Below are 14,995 nucleotides of genomic sequence, written 5' to 3' on the forward strand. Positions count from 1 at the left end.
GCGGTGGTGGACACTTTTTTTTTTTTTTTTTTTTAGGCTCACTAGTTCAGTCGCGCTGTGGGGAGGGGGGGATGCTGCAAACAAATAGCACTGTCGTGGGCACACAGCGTCTCCACCCCGCTGGACCTGTCTCCCCCCACGACGCACAAACCGCTCCGGCTCCATGGAGCTCAGCCAGGAACCATCCGAGGCCGGCCCCAGGCTTCGCGCACCTCCCCGGTCCAAGCCGCTCGGTTTTGGCGCCCAGGTAACCCTCAGAGGCACAAACTTGTTTGGGACTGCGCTCTGCGCCCCTCCCGGGTCCGAGCAGCTCGGGAGCTTGGCGAGCGCGGTCGCCGGGACTTGTCCCCTTCTCTGTTTCTACTGCTCAGTTTTCTGGGTGTACTGCTGGCGCTCCTTGTGAGGCGGATGGCGACTGTCCTGCATCCCCTGAAGTCTCAGCAAAGAAGCCTGCCTGCCGCTTTTTAGGTAGTCTCTCCGGGGCTGCGATTGCCCCTTTCCAGCCCTTACAGCTCTGGCTGCCTGTCCCCGGCGGGGGATGGTCTGCAGCCGGCTATTTCCGTTCAGTCCTTTGTTCTGTGTGCGGTCCTGGCGGGGTCTTATGTTCGCGCTTTTCGCGTGGTAGCTATCCCCCAGCCTGGTTTGCTCGCCCAAGTTCGATCGCTCTGGTTACACGTGGGGCGTTTCTGCCCGCTTCTTACCGAGCACGGCAGCCCGCGTCTCCTGCGCTTCCCTGCCCTGCCCCCATTTGCTAGTGGCGGTTGCAGGCGTCTGCGCGGCTTTTCCGCTGGGGGAGTTACTGTTGGGCTTGTAATCTGTTGGTTTTAATTATTTATTCATTTTTCCTTCCTGTTATGTTGCCCTCTGTGTTTCCAAGGCTCGCCTTAGACCGGCAGGTAGAGTGTTTCCTTGTGTTTGGAAACCTCTCTTCTTAGAATTCCCTTCCCGGGACGGGCTTCCCTTCCCGGGACGTAGCTCCCTCCCCACCTCCTTTGTCTCTTTTCTCGTCTTTTATATTTTTTCCTATCTGTTTTTGAAGACAATGATCTGCTTTTCTGGTTGCCTGATGTCCTCTGCCTGCATTCAGAGGTTGTTTTGTGGAGTTTGCTCCGCATTGAAATGATCTTTTGAGGAATTTGTGAGGAAGAAAGTGGTCTTCCCTTCCTATTCCTCCGCCATCTTAGGACCGCCCCAATATCTTCTATAGTATTTTCTATTCATTATTCTCCCTAAGTATATGTTACTAAAATGTAAAATTGATAATATAAAATTTTTCTACCAAGACCCTTATAGATGCCTCAAAATGCTTCAAAAATTGTCATTGCTTTGTCATTTTCCTGCCTTTGACATGAAAAAATTTAGGGAAGCATTAGTTTAAATCCAATGGCCAACCATTTTGAAGAAGCCCACATTAACAATATTTTCTCCTGCCCACATCTTCCCTATACTCCTGGACATTCTTATTTATGTCTACTATTCCAATTTTCAAATCTATTTAACCTCTGGCCTTTATATGAATTCCCACTCCCATGCTGCTGTCTTGCTTTGAAATGTAGTCAAACTGTAATATGGCTACACAATCCTTTCATATTTTTCAGTAATTTCTAGTGATTATTACCTAGTCAATAGAAAATGCATCCTCCTTTTTTAAGAAGAGTAAAACCATTTGTTATGAACTAAATAGTGTTCCACTCATATTCATACACCCAAATCCTCAAAGTGACTCTATATGAAGATAGGGCCTTTAGGTAATAAAGGTTAAATGAGATCATAAGGGTAGAACCCTTATCTGGTAGGACTAGTGTTCGTATAAGAACAGGAAAAGACATCAGAGATTTCTCGACATGCACACACACACACAAAATAAAGTTCATGAAAGGGAACAGGGAGAAAGCAGTCTGTAAGCCAGGGAAAGATGTATTACCAGAAACTGAATTTTCTGGCCCCTTGATCTTGGATTTCTGACCTCCAGAAGTGTGAGAAAATACATTTCTGTTGTCTAAACCATCTAGTATGTGGTACACTGTTATGGCAACCCAAGCTCCACACTTGGTCTGTTACTACATACTTCGCCGTGTGAGTGCATACTATCTTCTTTATTTTCTTCTTAGGGAAAAAAAACAAAAATGGAAACCAGAAACATCTCATCTCCAAAATGAATCCTTCCATTCATTCTGCCTTCCATCAAAACTCTTCTTTGTTTTTCTTTCCCTTCTCTCTGGTATCAGTTGCTTTGGGACACAGAATTATTAGTGAGATGGTTGTTTGGGAGGCAAGAAATCAAAGAAGAGAGAAATAAAATTTAACCTAATGAAGGTAATTTTCATTGAGACAATAGTGAACTAGGAAGGATCCTCCTTGCTCTTCACCAAAGCCATCTCTGTGGTGATGAAAGCAGTTCTCTCTAGGTTCATTGCCACTCTCCCTCTGAGACTATTGGAGTAACTGGTAGATTTCTGGACTTTGGCCTCCCTTTTTTAGGTTTACACTCACTATCACCTTCTGTAATTAATTTCCATCTAGAGATAAGTGATATAATTGTGAATTGGTAATGTTTTTATTTACTGAAGTATATTGTTACAATTTAATTATATTACTGCTGTTTATATTTGATATGATTACTTTATGCCTGGAGTTTTATCTCTACTCACTGTCTCCATTTCCTCATTTTATACTTGTCCCTCAACCTATTCCATAGAGATTGCTCTTGTTGCAGTTCTCATGTTGACAAATTTTATGGTTATTTTTTTTTTCCTTTATTGAACTTTTCAGCAGCAATAGCACAATTCACTACCACCACAACCACTGCTTCTTAAAATAGTCTCCTCCATCCATGTTCAGTACACTACACTCTGTGTTACCAGCTGGATCTTCTCAGTCTCCTTTTCTGTTCTATCTTCTCTACAAAGTCTCTAAATGTTGGAGTGCCTCCAGATCAGCACAGGACTTCTTTTCTTTTGTATCTGCACACTCTCCCTATATTTCCTTAACCACTACCTTACCTTACAATACATCAATATGTTGATATCTCATAAGTGTCATTATGTATATCTCTCCAGGTTTCCAAAACCATGTATCTAAATGCTTACCTGATATTTCCACTTGGATGTCCAACAAGTAAATCAAACTGTCTGTCTAAGCAGAATTCTTGATTTTCCCACAGATCTTGTTTCTTTCTAGGTTTCTAATAGATCAGTAAAGGGTATACCCACACAGTAAATGGCTAAAGCCCAAAAACTAAAGAGTAATCCTTGATCCTATTCTTTCTTTTCCTTCTTCAGTCAATCAGTCAGTGTTAGTTGCTCAGTCGTGTCTGACTCTACAACCCCATGGACTGTGTAGCTCAACAGGCTCCTCTGTTCACGGGATTCTCCTGGCAAGAACACTGGAGTGGTAGCCATTCTATTCTCCAGTGGATCTTCCCAACCCAAGAATTAAACCCGGGTCTCATATGGCAGGCAGATTCTTTACCATCACATTCATCATCAGATCCCACTGCTACTAGCTCCACATTGTATCTAAAATCTATCCTTTTCTCTCCATACCCATTTTTGTTGTTGTTGCTATTTGTTCACTAAGTTGTGTCTGAATCTTTATGATACCATGGACTATAGCCCATGAGGCCCCTTTGTCTATGGGATTTCCCAGGCAAGAATACTGGAGTGGGTTGCCATTTCCTTCTTCAGGGCATCTTCCCAGATCAGGGATCAAACCGTGTCTCCTGCATTGGCAGGTGATTCTTAACTGCTGAGCCACCAGGGAAGCCCCTCCATACCCACTGCCACCCCCTTAATTCAAAGTCCACTATGTCTCACCAAGATTGTTAAAAGTGTCTTGTAACTAGTCTCCTTGCCTTTTTCCTTGCCTTCTTCCATCCATACTCCAAACAGCAATCAGATTATTCTCTGTAAAACAAAAAGCAAGTCATATCACTTACTGAATAAAAATCTATGATCAGAATAGAGTCCAAACTCTTTACCCTGGCCTGGCTCTTACCTCTTCTTCCACTTCTTTTTGTATCAATTTTCCCAAGGCTATACTCTGACCATGTTGGCTTTATTTGGTTCCTCTTTGAAGCCTCAGGGCTTCCACAGTGGTTCAGACAATAAAGAATCTGCCTGCAATGTAGGAGACCCAGGTTCAATTCCTGGGTCAGGAAGATCCCTTGCAGAAAGGAATGGCAACCACTCCAGTATTCTTGCCTGGAGAATTCCATGGACAGAGGAGCCTGGTGGGCTACAGTCCATGGAGTCGCAAAGAGTCGGACACAACTGAGCAGTTAACACTACTACTGTACTACTGCAACCTCAGTGTCTTTGTACTTGGTAACACTTGTAGCTATAAAGCTATTCCAGCTCTTCCCTTGGCAGCTTATTCCTACTATGTAACTTCCTCACAGAGAAATTTCCCTATGATTCAAATCAAAATACTTCCTACCCATTCTGTGCCCTCTCTCTTTGCTCTCTATCTAGTCATCCTGTTTATTCCCCTCACAGTAATTACCCTGTTTATCTGTCTCCTCCAATGAGAAGAGGGGCATTTTCTGTCTACATCCTTACATTTTCTGTCCCTACATCCACAGTTTATGTCACTAAATAAATATTTACTGAATAAGTTGATAGATGAATAAATGATTAGACACTACTCTGCACCTATACTCTAGTAACTGGTAAATTTGGAAATCTTTAGTTCATTCTCACATTTGCAGAGCTCAGAAAGAGAAATTTTTACAAGTGACTGATTTGCATTCATTGCTCATATATTCTACAAAATTCTCAGAGAGTAACTGAGCTTAAAATTCTACATGCATTATATCCACCATCACATGTACAATGTATACATACAAACTAGAACCAAGAAAGTATTTGTTGCTAAATTTATAGTTCAAAAGCAGATCTGTTATCTTTGGGATCTAATTTATTTTCTAGGTTACCTTTTAAATACCAGCTTTTATCATATTTATATTGATTTTATTTGTATAACTTTTCATATGTTTTAATATCTTAAACTGCCACAATTTCTTTTATATGTTATGATCTAACCAGCTGCTTATTCAACTACTTTGTCTTCTTCCTGTGGTAGTTTGCACTGTTCACTAAATATTTCTGACTCTGCCTCGTAAACACATGGTCAGTTGCTCTTCTCTGCCCACTTTGATTTGAAACAATGCCATCCAACTTACACTGACTAGTGAGAAGAAGGAACAGTGCCAGATGTCATTTTTGGTCTGATGGCTTAAGAATAACACTTCCTTCCCACTACTCTAGTGATTGTGTCAGATGACCAATTACCTCAATTTTCCCAGAACTGAGTGATTCCCTAGGACACAGGAGTTCCAGATGAAAGACCAGAACAATACCAGAAACACTGTTCTGGTTTGACTGGGTTCATGGGAAGCACAGTTTTCAGTGCTAAGACTGGGAAACATCCAAACAAATGAGAATAGGTGGGCTACCCTATGGTTTTGGAAGAAAGTATTTGGTTGAAATTTCCACTAGCTTTGATTCCTTAGTGACTACTATGAACAGAATCTCTTACCCAACTCACAGTAAGCATGTAGCATGAAAGAAAAACAAATTTGGTTTAGTAAGCCACTGATATTTGGGAGTTTCTATGTCATAATCTAGCCTACCTTAAAAAATGTAAAAATTAGTACCTTCCAGTCAGGTGCTGCCAAATGTGTCCAACTCTTTTCGATCCCACAGATTGCTGCACACCAGGCCTCCTTGTCCCTCACCTACTCCCTCAGTTTGCCCAAGTTCATTTCCATTGCATTGGTGATGCCATCCAGCCATCTCAACCTCTGATGCCCTCTTCTTCTGCCCTCAATCTTTCCCAGCATCATGGACTTTTCCAATGAGTCAGCTATTCCCATCAGACAGCTAAACTACTGGAGATTTGGCTTCAACATTAGTCCTTCCAGTGAATATTCAGGGTTGATTTCCTGTAAGATTGACTGGTTTGATCTCCTTGCTGTCCAAGGGACTTTCAGGAGTCTTTTCCAGCACCACAGTTCAAAGGCATCAATTCTTTGGCATTTTACCTTTTTTACAGTCAAGCTCTCACAATTGTACATGATGACTGGGAAGACCATTGCCTTGGATATATGGACCTTTGTTAGCAGACTAATGTCTGGTTTTTGACACACTGTCTAGGTGTGCCACCACTTTCCTGTTGAGAAGCAATCGTCTTCTGATTGCATGGCTGCAGTCACCATCCACAGTGCTTTTAGAGTCCAAGAAGAAGAAACTGTCACTACTTCCACCTTTTCTCCTTCTATTTGTCTGGAAATAATGGGACTGGATGCTGCCATGATCTGAGTTTTTTTTTTTAATGTTTAGTTTTAAGCCAACTCTTTCACTCTCCTCCTTCACAATCATCAAGAGGCACTTTAGTTCCTCGTCACTTTCTGCCATTAGAGTGGTACCATCCACCTATCTGAGGTTGTTGATGTTTCCCGTGCCATTCTTGATTGCAGCCTGTAAATCATCTAGCCCAGCGTTTCTCATGAAGGGCTCAGTGTATAGGTTAAACAAACAGGATGACAGCAGACAGCCCTATTGTACTCCTTTCTCAATCCTGAGCCAGTCATTTGTTCCATACAGGGTTCTAACTGTTGCTTCTTGACCTGCATACAGGTTTCTCAGGAGATGGGTAAGATGGTCTGGTATTCCCATCTCTTTAAGAGCTTTCCACAGTTTGTTATGATCCACGCAGTCAAAGGGTTTAGCATAGTCAATGAAACAGAGGTAGATTGTTTTCTGGAATTGCTTTCTCCATAATCCAGTGAATGTTGGCAATTTGATCTACAAATGTGGCACTGGGTTCAGGCAACAGGTAAAAAGGAAAGTCTTTTCAGAGCCTGAAAATATGTTTGTCTAAAAACTATGCCACGGCAAAACATCTGTTCCCTGAAATAACTTATATAGAAGATTATATACCTAACAAACTGTAATCCTAAAGGAAAAGGTTGGAAAATGAAGTTTAGCAACATGTTCTAGTTGGCATTGCCTACATTCAATGAGATATCACAGGAAAATGAGAAGCTCATGAAAAGAATTGGCTGGTAAGAAACAGAAATATATGATTTAGAGAGAATACAGAAATTCAGTGATTTGTAGGGTTGAAAGAGGTAACTCTTCTCAAACTCAAATAGTAAAACAGCGAATTAAAACTGATTAAAACTGAGCCTCTGGCAAACATCAAAGCTAAGGTTTGTGCATAAATTGAGTTGGCACCCAGTAAATACTTTTAGTTGGACAAAATGCCCCAAGATAAATAAATTAAGGGTATGTTTCTGCTGTAGGAGTCTGATAAGTCCAAGGTACTCCAATTAAGGTGAAACACCAAGAGATCATAATGAGATGAGAGTGAGAGTAACAGAGAGAAGAGGTGGTTAGAAAGAAAAGATATATAGTAAACCTATCTATGTCTTTAAAAGAGCTGCAGGTGTGTGATAGGCATATAAAAGTCACTGGAATCAGATTAAATACCTATTAAGTTTACAAGAGAATTTTTCTGTCTGATAAATCATGAGCCTAGACTAGAAATATCTGAGACCTTTAGAGTCATAGAACAACCCCTGGCCTCTAACTTTTCTCAGACAAAAAGCAGATTCAAAAAAAGCTACTAAGTACTCAGGGAGGGTATATTCTCCAGTATTTATTTTAGATGAGACCAAGGGGAATACTGAAAAGTACTCTTTAAAAAATAAAAGACCTAAGAAACACAGAGAACAATGGACTGAGCCGCATCTCCCAGAAACTAGAATTACCCAATCAAGGGACACTCCCTATCCCTACAGAAGGGGACTCTCAGAACATGGAGAGATTTCAGAGCTTTAATGGACCAAAGACTGATGTGTGTTCCTACTCTGTCTTCTTTCTGAGTGGGTATGTTTATTGGGATTATCTGGTATCATATACAATTATAGATTATATTATTGAGTATGTGGGAGACAGAGTTCAGAGAAGGCAATGGCACCCCACTCCAGTACTCTTGCCTGGAAAATTCTGCAGAGAGTTCATCTCATAATTCTTAAGTCTCTAGATCAATAGGAGATATGTTCAGACCTGAACATAGAAAAACTACACTCACTCCTTGCTGTAGAAACTATTATGTATCATGCAGGGATCAATCTCAACTTTGAACATGACCCATATTGAAAACTTCCCACCAAGAAAAACATGTCAAACTTCATTAAACTCTATTCAGTTAAGCCATGAAGATGTGGGGTATAATGGAGTAAATGTTTATATTCCCTCAAAATGTATATGTTGAAGCCCTAAACTCCAGTATGATAGTATTTGATATGGGGCCTTTGGGAGGTGATTAGGGTTAGAAGAGGTCATGGAAGTGGGGCTCATGATGGCACTGTTGTTTAGTCGCTAAGGCATGTCTGACTCTTTTGTGACCCCATGGACTGTAGCCCGCCAGGCTTCTCTGTCCATGGGATTCTCCAGGCAGAAATACTGGAGTGGGTTGCACTTCCTTCTCCAGGAATCTCCTCAAGCCAGGGATCAAACCTGCATCCCCTGTTGGCAGGTGAATTCTTTACCATTGAGCTACGAGGGAAGCCCTCATTATGCTCTTAGTGGTCTCATAAAGAGACACCAGGGAATTTGCTGTCTCTCCCTCTGCTATGTCATAACATAGAGAAGGTTACCTACCAAGAGGTGTTCTCACCATAAACCAACCCTTGCAGGCTCCTTAATCTCAGTCTTCCAGCTTCCAGAACTGCAAGAAAATACATTTCCTTTGTTTAAACCACTATGTGTATGGTATTTTGTTATGGCAACCTGAGATGACTAACATAGGAGGATTTTTCTGTTTTAACAAATAATTTTTCCCTAATAGATTCATGTAGTCTGAATTATTTTTTAAATAGCTTTTCAGCTGTACTTTGATTCCAATGTCTCCTCCCTCAAATTCACATGTACAACTATGCCAGATTAATCTTTCAAAAGCAAATCTCTAATTGTATCCATCATAAATGTTTCTCTTCAACCACCATATAAAATCCACTCTTATCTTTTCTTCCTCTCTTGATCTGTTCTCAACACACATTTTAGTCTTATCTCTGACTACCAGCTTGCATACCTCATGCTAAAAACCTTATACCTTATATTCCTATTTATCACTATCCAAATATACCTTTTGTTTTCCTGTCTCCTACAACATATATCAAAAGCAGGTATGAGCCATGAAACAAACACCAAAGTAATTAATTAAAGAACTGCATTTGAGTTCTCTTCCCTCTACAGTCCCCTCCCCACTTCACCCCCTATCCTCAGCCACCTTCCCATAAGCAGCATAAATCACCAGGAGATAATGAAAGCTGCGGTAGGGAGAAAGGATTATATTTCCTCTTCCATAACGCCTGACCTTTTAGCACAGTAGTTAAGTTTGTATGCTCTGGAGTTACCATTTCTGATTTCAAATCCCATTTCAGCAATTTGCATCCTGTGTAACCATAATTTGCTTAACTTCTCTACTCCAATTTCTTCATCTGTTAATATAGGAATTAAACATACTCAAAGGCAATGAAAAGAGCAAGCTACTGTTAAGGCAAACCTAAGCCATTCCCACCAGGTTGTAGATTCTTAATACCAGATCATTGTGTCTGTGGCGCCAGGACTCAAATTATTGGCACCCCTTGATGAACATAGCTGAAAATAGCGGTAAGAGAAAGGACTTTGGAGATATGTAGATCTAGATTCAAATGCCTGCTTTTATAAGATAGTAATGCAACTTACTCAACCAGCCTCCTTGAACTTCATTTTTTTGATAGTGAAATTAGTAAAACAACAGCAGCCCTAAAGGACTGATGTGAGGATAAAAAGTGAGGTAACCCATGTAAACAGCCTTGCACATTTAAACAAGAGCTCCATTCTCTCCCCTCTCTATCCATTACAGAAAGCAAGGGCAAAATTAATCCTCCTAATACCTTAAGCTTTACTTTTTATCCCTAGCAGTCTGATTATTCAATGTTTCTCCATGTTCTTTGCTTTCTAAGCTTTTCTTTCCTAATATAGTATTTTATTAGGTTTGTGCTTTTAAGAAGCAATATAAATTAGCTAAAATGTCTTTCTGTTTTCTTTCCAGTGAACTAATTCTTACTGCAATCTAAAAAATAAATAGCACTGTATTTCTTGCAATTTATGATCTGTAATCATGTTTACAAATTGATATGCCAGCAAATGCCAAACTCATTTTCTTCTCCTGGCAACATTTAGCTGAATTCAAAAATTATACTTATTTAAAAATCACCTTTAAAACTAGAATTAAAATTATATTTTATACCAATATTGACTATTTTTGTTTCCTTGTTTATGTGCCTAAAACTTAGTAATAGGCATACAGTTCTTATTTCTCCATATAGTAATTTATTCTCACTATCCATTAGGTCCTTTGTTTTATTCGCCTGCAGTAAGGAAACTAAAAGAAGAGGATATTTCATGCTCATAGTCATTTTGCTTCAATATGAAAAACACGTCTATAAATTTATTCATGACTATTAGGCACTGTGGGATTCTAGTAAGAGGGGGTACATCACCATATTATAATGATAAACTAAAAATGCCTATATACATTATTTTTGTAGAGTGATTCAAATTAGTAGCTTCCATGTAGAAACATCATACAAGGTATCTACATGGTAAACTGTCAGTAATTAGGGTTTTTCAATAGCTATTTTATTGATGTTTCATATATAAACTCTTGGGTGTTTATAAAAAAACATTCTATTGCATTTTATTTTCTATTTAATAACATATAAGCACTTGAGTTTCCACTTCTAAACATTCATTCAAAATTCAACTACCATCTACAAATTAAGTTATACTATCACTCAGAAAATGTATATAAATCAAAAGCTTCTGCAATCACATTATGTTCTATATATTCAATCAATGAATACTTTCAGGTCTATTAAGTGCAGACACTGTCAGGCCCTGGAGATACAAGGATAAACAAAACAGATATAGACACTCTTCTCGTGGATACAAAGAAAACCTTGGTGCAACAATCAAGATATGTGAAATGGGGAAGTAGATTTACTTATAAAGTTTTTTTTAACCATCATAAATATAGTCCGTGGCCGTGTGTTATGGGAGACGCAAAGGGGAAAAGAATTGCAGATTGACTGAAAGTAACAGTGGATTTTTTTTAAACTTCCTTTCTTTTCTTCTCTTCATTTTATTTTTTAAAGTAAAAAATTTAATAAGATTTTATTTTTTTAGAGCAGATTTAGGTTCACAGAAAACTTGAGGGGACGATACAAAGATTTCCCATATAGCTCTTGCCCTACATATGCATAAACCCCCAGCCCCATTATCAACACCCTCCACAAAAAATGGTACATTGGTTACAACTGATGAACCTAAACTGACACATCGCAATCATCCAAAGTCCACAGTTTACATTATGGTTCAGCCTTGCTATTTATCCTATGGGTCTGGACAAGTGGATGATGACACATATCCATCATTATGGTACCAAGCAGAGTATTTTCAGTGCCTTAAAAATCCTTTGTATTCCATTTATGTATCCTTCCCTCAACCCCCGGCAACTGCTGAACTTTTAACTGTCTCTACAGCTTTGTCTTTTTCAGAGTATCGTATAGTTGGACTCATACGGTAATGGAGCCTTTTCAGGACAGCTTCTTTCATTCAGTAATATGTATTCAAGATTCTTCCATGTCTTTTCATGGGCTGATAGCTCATATCTTTTTAGTGCTGAATAATATTCAATTGTTACCGGATGTACCACAGTTTAATCCATATACTGAAGGACATCTTGGCTTCTTTCAACTTTTGACAATTATTATTTGACAGCTGCTATAAATATCCATGTACAGTTTTTCTGTGAGCACAAGTTTACAACTCTTCTGGGTAAATATCAAGGAGAGAAATATCTGGCTCCTATAGTATGTTCAGTTATATAAGAAACTGCCCCCCACCCGCCACCTCAAGCTGTTTTCTGAAGTAGCTGTACCATTTTTTCTGGTCTTGATTCTGTTTTGTTAATCTATGTCTTCTTTTCCAGCATGACACAATCTTGATTACTATGGCTTTCTAGTAAGCCTTGAAGACGGGTACTGTCAGTTTTCCAACTTTATTCTCCTTCAATATTGTGTTGGTGATTCTGACTCTTTTGCATTTCCACAAAAAATTTCGAATCAGTTTGTCAATATCCACAAAAATAACTTACCAAGACTTTGGGGATTTGGCCACCTCATGCAAAGAGCTGACTCATTGGAAAAGACTCTGATGCTGGGAGGGATTGGGGGCAGGAGGAGAAGGGGACGACCGAGGATGGGATGGCTGGATGGCATCACTGACTCGATGGACATGAGTCTGAGTGAACTCTGGGAGTTGGTGATGGACAGGGAGGCCTGGCGTGCTGCGATTCATGGGGTCGCAAAGAGTCAGACATGACTGAGCGACTGAACTGAACTGAACTGACCCTGAATCTAAAGCATGTAAATACATTGCTACATTGAATCCACAGCATATAAATGCATTGTTAGTATTATCTGAACAAACTGCTGTTAGATAAATTATGAAGGAAAATTAAAATTTTTATTTTACCTTCATTTATTCCTTCTTCCATGTACTCCCTTTCCTTTAAGTAAATCCAAGTTTCTGACCTACATTATTTCTCTTCTCTTAAAGAACTTCTTTTAACATTTCTTGCAAGGCAGATCTATTGGTAACAAACTCCATCAGCTTTTGTTTTAGAGTCATTATTTCTCCTTCACTTTTGAACAATTTTCCAGGGCACAGAATTCTAGGGAGGTGCATTTTCCTTAAAACATTTAAAATATTTCACTCCACTCTCCTTGCTTGCATTGTTTCTGAGGGAAGCTAAATATAATTCTTACCTCTGTTCCTCTACAAGTAATTGCTTTTCCTCTGGCTTCTTTTAGGATTTTATTTTTTATCCTTGACTTTCAGTAGTCTAAAATTAATATGCCTAGGGATAGTTTTTTTTTTTTTTTTGGCATTTACCTGCTCAGTGTCCTCATGGATCTGTGAGCTAGCTTATGACATTAATTTTGGCAAATTCTCAGTCATTATTATTCAAGTATTTCTTCTGCTCCTCTCTTTTTTCTCCATTTCCATTAAACATATGTGTGAAGTTGTTCACACAACTTGAATATTCTTTTGTTAGTCTTTGTTCTCTTTGCTTTCCAGTTTCCAAGGATCCTATTGATATATCCTCTAGCTCAGATTTTTTTTTTCCCCTCAGTTCTGTCCAGTTTATGTACGGCCCATCAAAGGTCCTCTTCATTTCCGTTATGGTGTTTTTGATCTCTTGAGTTTGTTTTTTTTTGGCTGGATAGTGACTAAAGTTCTATGTTATTCAAACCCTGTTCTCTTTTCTATATATAGTCCTGATTTTTTTCACTTAATTTCTAGTGAACAATTTGAAAAAAAAAAAACACTTTATGCTGCAGTGATTATGGAGCCCAAGAAAATAAAGTCTGTCATTGTTTCTAAAAAAAAAAAAAAAAAAAAAACACTTTATGAAAGAGCAGCAGTTTTCATATTGTATAAAAATCTAAAAGCATGTTGGGGACTTGATTCTGTTCAGCTAAATGGGACATCATTTGTACTGTCTTCACCCTCAAGAGTTGTTCAACGTGATCACCTCCTCCCATTCTCTTTCCCCTCCCTAGATGCCCATTTCCTACCTTCCAGCTGTCTTAGACTCTAAGGAAAAACAAAACAAAAAAAGAAAAAAGAAAAGAAAATACTAGCAAACAGCTTAATGATAGTAAGAGGTTTTCAATTAGTCACTTTTTATTGGGTTTATTATTCTACTATGAAATATAAGGAGAAAATGAACAAACCTTTTCCTATTTGAGTCCACTCAGTGCCGTGCTAGAATGAGTTCAACATCAGCTCTCAAGAGCTAATTCTTCTTGCATTTTTCCAAGCTTCTATTGAAAAAAACAAGATGGTACCTTAAACTCTGCCACAGTAGATGTATTAGTTTTCCCATTGCTTCCATAAAAAATTACCATGAATTTAATGGCTTAAAACACAAATTACTATCTCACAGTTATATTAGTTAGAATTCGTTGGACTGAATGCCTTTTTGGAAGCTCTGAGAGAATACATTTCCATAGGTTTTCCAGCTTCTTTGAAGCTTCCCACATTCCTTGGCTCATGTTCTCCTTTCTCCATCTTTGAAGCCAGCAACATTGTATTTATTATTCTTCTATAGTCACCTCTCCCTCTGACTTTCCTCTTCAGACTCCCTCTTTCACTTTTAAGGATTCTTCGATTACACTGGGCTCTGAATAATCCAGGATAATGTCCCTATTTTAAAGTCAGCTGATTACCAACAGTAATTTCATGTACAATTTTACTTCTCCTTTGCCATATAAACAAATTCATTCTCAGGTTGCAGGAATTAATTTAGGGGAAGGCATTTATCTGCCAACCACAGAAATCTGCAAATGCTAAAAATCAGGATTTTCCCCTCTGGAGAGCTTGTTGTTAAACATTTACCTGCACACCACTGCTTCAAGAGGGAACATGAGACAAACTCCTTATGAAAACAATAGAATTTAACAATTTAGCAATTTAACAAGATTCTCCTAACAAAGTTGCTTTGTAATTTAAGATGTTGAGATACACTATATAAGAAGGAAGGATAAATTACTTTTTGACCAGTCTAAAACAAATTAAGTTTGTAGAGTATCTTTATTTAGGATGGATCATTATGGAGTCTGAAAATATTGTATAGTATTAACTCTTTTCCTAGAAAAGATTTGGTTAGAAACAAACAGAAAAGCTTTGTATAGAGTATACAAGCTGCTGCCTTTTAAGATTAAAAAAACAACAGCAGGAAAAAAGACCTGAGATAAATTTTTCCAGATGGTATTTATCATTCAAACAGCATCAAAAAATTCTTTCAATATCAGGCATGGATTACTCAGTATCATTTTCAACTGAGGAGAAATGACCTACATAACAAGATTTTA

General features: G+C 38.7%; 1 long non-coding RNA gene across 1 annotated transcript in view; it reads right to left on the reverse strand.

The window, feature by feature from the left end:
• LOC120878012 overlaps positions 1 to 6,224 on the reverse strand; it is a 19,632-nt gene extending 13,408 nt beyond the window's left edge. The window contains exon 1 of the long non-coding RNA XR_005724438.1: positions 6,145 to 6,224. This is a non-coding gene — a long non-coding RNA (uncharacterized LOC120878012). The remainder of the gene's footprint in view (positions 1 to 6,144) is intronic.
• Between the last annotated feature and the right edge of the window lie 8,771 nt (positions 6,225 to 14,995).

The sequence above is a fragment of the Oryx dammah genome, unplaced genomic scaffold (genome assembly GCF_014754425.2).
Source record: "Oryx dammah isolate SB20612 unplaced genomic scaffold, SCBI_Odam_1.1 HiC_scaffold_18, whole genome shotgun sequence".
In the NCBI taxonomy this organism is placed as follows: Eukaryota; Metazoa; Chordata; class Mammalia; order Artiodactyla; family Bovidae; genus Oryx; species Oryx dammah.